The 9532-nt window shown below is 38.6% G+C and overlaps 1 long non-coding RNA gene across 1 annotated transcript; it reads right to left on the bottom strand.

The window, feature by feature from the left end:
* Positions 1–1066: 1066 nt before the first annotated feature.
* On the bottom strand, positions 1067–6604 carry LOC125141118. Its single transcript, XR_007140492.1, has 3 exons — positions 6345–6604; positions 4038–4151; positions 1067–1289 (listed from the first exon to the last, which is right to left on the bottom strand). It is a non-coding gene; the product is annotated as an uncharacterized LOC125141118 (long non-coding RNA).
* Between the last annotated feature and the right edge of the window lie 2928 nt (positions 6605–9532).

A 9532-nucleotide genomic window follows, 5' to 3' on the forward strand; every position in this document is an offset into this window, starting at 1 on the left:
ACCGATCGATATCGATCGAGCCGATATCGGGTTATCGCGACACGTATGCTGTTGTCACTGCGGTGGAGAGATACGCGCTCAGCCGGTTGCCATGGCTCTTCTTTTATCTCCCACCTCAGATTGCTTTTAACGTCTTTCTTGCTGCGAGCGATGGAGCGGAAAGCTAACAGCACCGCCTGCTGCTACGGCCTGCTCTGAGAAAGTAAATAAATATATTTTTCAAAAAAATAAATAAATGAATGAAATAATAATCACCCATCGACTTCAAATTGACAGATGTGGTGAGAATCTGATGACACATGGTGAAAGCAAATTGGTTAATTGACTGCAAATCATTACAAAAGACACGCTACACGTCGTGCCAAGACGCGTCCTGTTTGGCGGCGTGATTAAGTTTGAATATTCAGAGCCGTAATGCGCTGCGATTTCGCCAAATTGTTTAGCGACGATGAGCGAAGCCAAACGCCTCAGAGTCTTCCAACTCCGGTCATGAGATAGGTGATGAAGCGGCAAGGCAGAGCAGAGTGAAGAAACAAGGTGAGCTCGTGAATTCATTCAGAAGAAAAATGTACAAACTAACTCTAACCCTAACCCTAACCCTTAACCCTAACTCTAACCCTAACCCTAACCCTTAACCCTAACCCTTAACCCTAACCCAAGGCTTAATGTGTGAATTATAACTACTGCGAGACCTTCAGTAATTCCACATACCCCATTTCCCCGATGCTAGCTGACCACACAAGAGCTAATCAGCCAATCAGTGAAGGTTAAAGGTTAAACCTTACGCACGCTTCCTCCAATTAACACACCACAGCCACAACAAGTTATTGAGAGGATAACCACGCCCACTTTCCCCTGGCATTCATGTCAAACATCTGTATTTTTTGAGCTTGATTTGAGATGTTTCTTGTTTTGAAACGTTACGAATCAAGATAAAAAGGAAGAAATAACAAGAAACATTAACGAATCTGAATTTTTAAAAAATACACCAACAAAAAAAAAACAACAAAAAAAAGAACAAATATAGGATATAGTAAATATTTTATATAATTTATTTTATATAAATTCTATAAATACTTGTTAACTTCACTTTTATTTTATTACGCTTAGCTAGCAAGACTTTAGTCAATCTTTTTATTGAAAACAAACAAAAAAAAATATGTTGAAAATATTGCTGATGGCTGCCAAGGTTCAGCTGGAGTGACGTCTGATGGGTTTTCCCAGTCTGCCGTTTCCATCTATCTCTCATTGCTTCGTCTACAAGCTGAGCGAGCAGAGTGTTTACGATCCTGCTGACGAAAAGGGAGCTGCCATTAGCGCGCAACAACACGAACACGACTCCACACATCGCACAGCTCCTGCATTATGGATTGAAAAGAACTACAAATAGACCCCCCCCCCCCAGTCTCTTTGCACTTCCCTTTTTTCGCTTCTCACTTGCTTTGTCTCTTATTAAAAAAAAAAATTAAATCGAGTAAATGGCCTTTCATATGGCGCCCGAACGGATGAGTGCAAACCCTCTTTGATCCGTCAAGATCCTTCAGGAATAAGTTCACAAAAAAACGTCCATTATCATTTTCCAACAGGGAAAAAAAAGCAGCTACTTAGGAAACTTTTGCAGGCTTTTATGCGAATAGATGCACAGCCCCCTGAATCGGGTTTATTCTCCATACTAAGGATCTATTTTGTGATGCTGCAAATTCTCATTCAGACATGATTCATGGCTCAGAGGGCATTACCCAGACTGCTACCGATCGAGAGATCGTAAATCTCAGCCGTTAGAGAGACGCCCTGCATTACAAACTTGCCTTTAACACACATTCGTCGTCTCGTCGCAACCTTCTGCACTTCAGGGATTCCTCCTCACGCTTCCATCCGTTTGAAAGATGATGTTTTTCTAGACCTACGTGATCGCTCTTGTACGGAGTTTTGTTTATTTATTTATTCATTTTAAAAATCGATCTTGCAAACGAGAAAAAGGGAAATTATTGCGTAACGGCAAACTGCCAGATTTGGAAAACAATTTATTCCTAAATTTGCTTTTTTAGTTATCAAGGTTGGAATCAAATTCATTCAAGTCAAATAATCGGTTAAACAAGCTAAAAACTAGAAGTCGAGAATAAACCAACACTTTCAAACATTGTAAAAATAAATAAATAAATAAAACCATTTCAAGGACTGTTTTATTCTCCATGAACCTCAATTTAAGAATCTCTGCTTTATTTAGTTGCTCCATTGAACAACACATCCCTACAGAGCCGATCTGCCCTGTACTGTACGCTCAATACGCAAGTTGCGTAGGGCCCCGCAAATCACGCAAGACCCCGCCTCCCCCTGCCTCATTTTACAGCGCGTGTTAATGTTTAGTGTGTAGATGACAATATGAAGCGGAGCTATCCATCTGGCCATGAAAAGAGAAAAAATAAGAGCAAATAACTAAAGTTAAGTTGATGTGATTGTGTCTCTAGTCTCTATCTGACTAGCTAAAGGCCCCAGGGAGGTCAGGATCGGCTCCGCATCCCTACCCCTACACACTTCCTCCGTTCACGTATGCAGTAGATTGTTACAGAAAGCCAAAAAAAAAAGGATGTGGAAAATCATTGGGACAAATGGATCTTTTTTCTAGTAATTAAAAAAAAATTTTTTTTTGCTCTCAATTTTTACAGCGGAATTTCAGAAACAACGAAATTGCGGATCTTAAAAAAATGTTTTTCAAAAACGTTTCATTAACGCAGCTCAGCTACACCAGACGTTCACAAGCTTTGTGCTGATTTGGTTTTGGATTACGTTCTTTCCGAAATATAATAAAAGGACTGTTTTTATAAACTTGTCGCCAGTTTCCTTGTATAGAAATTTTAGACAATTTTTTTTGTGAATACCAAATTTCTTATTTAAATTAGAACAATTTCATAAGAAAAAAAAAAAAAAAACAGGTTTAGTAACAAGGTGACTTGCTTATAACCTTCAGCAATTTTCAAACTTCTGCCACAGGGAATGTTCAACGATTTTCAATTTAACTAAGAAACGATCATTATTTAATTATTAAAATGAATTATAACAAGCTTTAAATAAACATAAATACTGATGAGAGCCGAGAAGTCAGCTGGATGAAACCATTTGATCCACAGTCCATCCTCTGCTTTAACATTTTCTTCCACAATGCTCTCTCTCTCTCTCTCTCTCTCTCTCTCTCTCTCTCTCATTCAGCACCACATCTGTAGAAACTTCAGGGTTTTTTTTCTATTATACAAGAGCTCCGATATTAAAAAGCTATTCCAGTCCTGACTCGACAACAACAACAACAATCAGAGCAAAGCATCGGTGCCGTTAGCAGCAGCGTAGTGATGTGTAGCACGTTTCCTCCTGTAGGGTCTGTGATGGGGATAGAATTGCGGCGAATCGGCTCTCTGACTCTAATTGACAGCTTGAAAACGGGCCTAGTACGTTACCGAGTGGCACTCCTACACCGGCCTGTCGATAAAATGGCCTTTCCAGAGCAATGACAAAAAAGTCAAAAGTAAATTGCTTGCTGCATTGAGGAAACGATTGTCATGAGGCTGAGGATGCCAGACATCCCGATTTTAAACCTTCCCATTTTAAACCCTCAGGCAGAACGAGCAAGCGCTTTGCACAGGAGTCGTTTCCATGATGATTGACGGTTACAGTGTACATTAGGTGTTATATATATCTGATATGAACGGACTCCACCGGAAGTCCCGCTCCCTCACTCTTGGAAAGTTTTGTACTGGCTTTGAGTTCTTAATAATTTAAAAATGTGAATTCAGGGTTTTATGCTAATCAGCATGCATCCGGGGGGCGGAGCTTAAGGACAAGCCGGTCTGTTTATAGTTAGTTGCGTCGGTTCGTCTGCTTCCATCGTCTGGGTTGCTTCCACACCATGAACCGTAGATACCTGCATGTCAATCATATCCTCCTGCTGCTCCTAGAGCACCACATTACCTTCCTTCCCACTTATTATAAAACATTTCATAGTTCATTTCTTCATGAAAAACGGTTATCAGTATACAATCGCTCACCTGGATGCTCCGTAGCCAGATAACGACGCCCCAATTTCCCTTTGAATGAGGTAATATAGCTTCAGGAGTACATCTTAGGTACGACGACAGTGAGTGTTCAGTTCTCAGTGAATGCTAGGACTCAGGAAAGAGTGGAGAACATTTGTTTATGATGAGACGAGATCAGTGGACGGTTTCGTTCATGAAATAATACAACATCATAATGCCCATAAATCAGTATGTACTGTGAGCGTCCTTACTGCACTCGATTCAGTACCTAATGCGTTCTCACAGCTGGTCCAGATTTGTTTTGCTGCTGAAAAGAAGACTTTATAAAAATTGTCCAAGTTTTTACCTTCTGCTTCTGAAGCTAATGCATTATGAATGTGTTCAATTATCTCCACGCTGTCTTCTGCAATCTCTGTCTGTTCACTAATCCTGCTGTTTTCCACACGGACCACACCTCACCTCTTCTAACAATCTCACACCTTCTCTCCCTCTCTCTCTCTCTCTCTCTCTCTCTCTCTCTCTCTCTCTCTCTCTCTCTCTCTCTCTTTTTTGTTGTCCTGGAGCACGTTCATTTCAAGGACGCCGGAGTGACGGAACATTCGGTTTTGTGAAGGAAAACATATTAATCTGAATCTGGGCTCCATACTGAAGTAAATAATGAGCAAGTCCCACACTTTTTTTTTCCCCCCGGTCTTAGTCTGGCTTCAAGGCAATGTCACATGCTCATTAGATGAGGCATGGACACACACACACACACACACACACACACACACACACACAGGAGACACAGACATGCCACTAACAAACCACGCCCGAAGACAAACCCACCACAGAATGATATGAAAAAGGCTCTAATTAAAAGCTCTATACCAAACAATCCACACACACACACACACACACACACACACACACGCACACACACAAGGAGACAGCCACCTCCTGCAAACCCCATGTGGTCAGAAGCACACCATTTGATAATTTGATTAGCAACATTACATCAGTCAAACACATGGTGCTCTATAAAACCCAAATCACACTGTCACGACTCGTCTGTTCACAGATAATTTAGTCTCGGCCACGTAACACTTGTTTTGTCGTACTGTGAATCACAAATCCTTTTTATAGCCTGGATATCAAGTACAACGACAGGGAGTGCTGAGTTCTCAGTGAGTGTTTGGACTCAGCATGAATGTTTTAAGAAGGAAATGAAGGGAAATAAAAATGTTTATGTTGAGATGGGATCAGTCGACCGTTTCGTTACCGCTCATATGAAATAACACAAATGACACATAATACAATATGTACTGTACTGTTACAGTTCTTGCTGCAAACGATTCGGTACCTGCTGCAGGCGATTCGGTACCTGCTGCAGGCGATTCGGTACCTGCTGCAGGCGATTCGGTACCTGCTGCAGGCGATTCGGTACCTTCTTCAGGCGATTCGATACCTGCTGCAAACGATTCGGTACCTTCTGCAGGCGATTCCGTACCTGCTGCAAACGATTCCGTACCTGCTGCAAACGATTCGGTACCTGCTGCAAACGATTCGGTACCTGCTGCAAACGATTCGGTACCTGCTGCAGGCGATTCGGTACCTGCTGCAGGCGATTCGGTACCTGCTGCAGGCGATTCGGTACCTGCTGCAGGCGATTCGGTACCTGCTGCAGGCGATTCGGTACCTGCTGCAAACGATTCGGTACCTGCTGCAGGCGATTCGGTACCTGCTGCAAACGATTCGGTACCTGCTGCAGGCGATTCGGTACCTGCTGCAGGCGATTTGGTACCTATAGAATCTGATGCACGGTCATGAATTTCTAACCTGAATTAGAACAATATAACAGAGTCTAAATAACTTTCAATGTAAAAGCTAAGAAATTAATTTCCAGCAAGATTTCTTTCGCCATTTTTTTAAAAAATATTTTGAATCCAACAAATAAAAACCACCCCTCTGTCAATCCATTATCACTTGACTGTAGAAAAATAAACAAATAAATAAATAAACGAGTGAATGAATAAATAAATAAATAAATAAATAAATAAATAAATAAATAAATAAATAAATATAGCAAATCTCCAACTGGACTCAACATTTGTGATTTCTTACAGATTTGCAGCTTTCAGATTTTTCATTGTCATTTGAAAAAAGGAGAACTTCCATAAAAAACGTGAAGACACAACAAAGCACAGCACAGCACAAAGAGTAGGGAAGTAGATGATGAGCAGAGCTTGAGATTGTTTGTTTAAAGAGAAACTGTGTATGGAGTGAACAGAGACTCTGAGAGTGATAGACAGCAAGCTTGTATAACAGAGCAGCTCCTACCTGCTGATGTGATGCTCAACATGGTGTAGATGCCATGATGTCTCAGTGCCGAAACTTCTGCTGCTCATCCTTCAGCTTTGGAGCTCCAGGAACTTCTATGATTCCACTTTTTGAAGCTTATCTAAATCCAAGATTTCCAAGTTTTTGGTGCAGGAGAAAACAAACTCACTGCTAAACTTGGGAAACAAGTCTATAATGAGGACTTAACGGGAGGCAGGTGTGTGAGAGGAGCTGAGAGCTGATTGGACGAAGAGGATAAAAGGGGCTGGGCAGGGATGGAGAAGTAGAACTCAATGAACAGGTTCAATTTTAAATAGTAATACTTATTATTAGAAGTAATAAGAATTATAATGTAGTCAGGAAGGAATTTTATTATTTTTAAATAAATAAATAAGTTCTTGACATTGCTACAATAAATGTATTAAGGATGTAGTTAAATTCTTTATATTATTTTATTTTAGATAAATTGTAAAGCAGAATATTATTCATTTCCATATCACTAAGTAATCAATAATTAGTCAATAAAAAAACTACACAATAACCAAAACTAAAACTTTTAATAAATTTGATATAATTTTTTTTAATTACTATTATTAGTCCTTTCCTTGTGTGATCCTGTTAATTGTTGCTCTTATTAGGAGAAAAGAACAAAAGGAATTAGAAGAAAGGAATAATAATTTAAAAATGTCTTTAATGAATTGTACGTTATAAACGTTATCATTAAACCAATAAAGAAATAAAGAAATAAATTTGCATACAGGGGGAAAAGGGAGCACAGATAAACAAACAAACAAACAAACAAACAAACAAATAAATAAATAAATGAATGAATGAATGAATGAATGAATGAGTCAGGTATAATAAAATCAGGTACTGCACATCACCCTAAAGGAAATTAACAGAGTTGAATTTAACAAGTAAATGCATATGATTAAAAAAAAACATAATGGTGCAAACAAATAAATGATAAAGAAATCCATAAAATAATAACAAAACAAATATTTAGATAATAAGTAAGTAAATAAATAAATGCACTGCAAACAAACAAACAAATCATAAATACATAAATAAACAATAAATAATAATAATAATAATAATAATAATAATAATAATAATAATAATAAATGGATTACAAACAAATAAATAATAATAACAGTAGTAATAGTAATAAATAAATGGATTACAAACAAACAAATACATAAATAATAATAATAATAATAATAATAATAATAATAATAATAACAATAATAAATAATTTGATAATTTAATGAATAAATAAATAGCTCACCTGTGCAGCAGCTCAGCTGAAGGTAATACCATCATCAGAGAAGTTTGCATGTCTTTTCCCTTGACTTGAGCGCAGTTCTCCCAGTGCAACAAAAGTCTGGCTCTTGGAAGAAAATAAATGTGTTTCTCCTTTATTAATCGTATAAAGCTGGTTAAAAATGCTGGCTCCATCTTCCTGCGGGTTACAGGATGAATTTATTACACACATTCCGGAGGAAAAGGAACAAAAAAGTTGGGTCTGTCTCGTTAATAATGTAGAGTGATGTATTAAGTGGATATATGACTTTAATAAGACATGATCGACTTGTTAACTTTTTTAAGACACACCCGTGATTAATATCTCTCATAAAATAAAAATAACAGCCTTCTCTGTTCTGCTCTGTCGGGGGGGGGGGGTTAATCCTGTACATTTTACTGTGCTCTTTGATATCAAACCCTTATAAAATCCTAGGAAGCAAGTTACTGTCCAGATTATGAGCTCTGGGGAAATATTAATTAACGAGCAGCGCACATCATAGAGAAGAAGAAGATCTGCTGCGTAACACTGGAGTCAATTAAACCCAGCAGACAGGAAGTGCCCATCTTACTGCATGTAATTATGAAGTACATTGGAAAAAAAAAAAAAGGATTGGTGTAAAGTAATAGAAGGAAAGCTGCATTTTATTCTTAACTTTTAGTCAGGCCATTTTATTAGGAACTCCCATAAACTTATTCATAAATATCCTTTAGTTCATGCTCACATCAATCAGAATGAGAGGAATTTGTGTGTTGTTTTATTCATTCATTCATTTTCTACCGCTTATCCGATCTTCTCGGGCGTCATCGGGCATCGAGGCAGGATACACCCTGGACGGAGTGCCAACCCATCACAGGGCACACACACACACTCTCATTCACTCACACACTACGGACAATTTTCCAGAGATGCCAATCAACCTACCATGCATGTCTTTGGACCGGGGGAGGAAACCGGAGTACCCGGAGGAAACCCCCGAGGCACGGGGAGAACATGCAAACTCCACACACACAAGGCGGAGGCGGGAATCGAACCCCGACCCTGGAGGTGTGAGGCGAACGTGCTAACCACTAAGCCACCGTGCCCCCCTGAGTGTTGTTTTATTTTTATTTATTTAGTTTTATTATGTATTGCTAGAAAAAAATTTTTTATTTATGAGCGACAGATCTACGACGAGAAACGCTAACAAGGGATAATATGGTTGGTACTCGTATAACCGCTCTGTAGAGCCATGCTGAGCAGAAAAGCAACTCAAGAAAAAAAAGATCATGAGGCAAGAAAGAAAATAAGGAATAAAAAAAATAATAATAAACAAGAAGAATTTTATTTGGTTGATTTTTTTATATATATTTCTTATAGAGTTTATTGCAAATGAGTGGGTGGCTTCATTAGTATTTAATCATTTAATCGTATGTGGTGCGGTTTGACCGTATGTTGTTTTTCTTCCCTTTTTTTTTTCAACAGAAACAAACACAAAAATGCTGGTGTTTTTTTTTTGTTTTTTTTTTGTAGCAACGTGGGATGATAAATGTCGGAGATCGGCGATCTCTTCCAGCCCTGATTCGGTTTATTTGTCAGAGTGTAAAAGCAGCTTTTATACATCAGAGTCAGGCTTTAATGGAGAGTTTAAAAGCACTCCTTCTTTTTCTCCTTCTTGAAACATGTCCTGATACGGAAAGTTGTAATTATTTAAATGCCTCCTCCCCAGAGAGAACATGTAGAATAGCACTTTGAGGTGATAAGTAGAAGCTACAGTAGATTCACTATAACTCAACAGCATGTAGAGTAACCTGTGGTCTTCACTTTCAAGGTTCTTGTATTTTTTTTTAATTATAGGATCTTGGGATAATAAAAGGGAGGTGTTGCTGCTTTATGGCTCCACATT

Source organism: Tachysurus fulvidraco, chromosome 4 (genome assembly GCF_022655615.1).
Source record: "Tachysurus fulvidraco isolate hzauxx_2018 chromosome 4, HZAU_PFXX_2.0, whole genome shotgun sequence".
NCBI classification, from domain to species: Eukaryota; Metazoa; Chordata; class Actinopteri; order Siluriformes; family Bagridae; genus Tachysurus; species Tachysurus fulvidraco.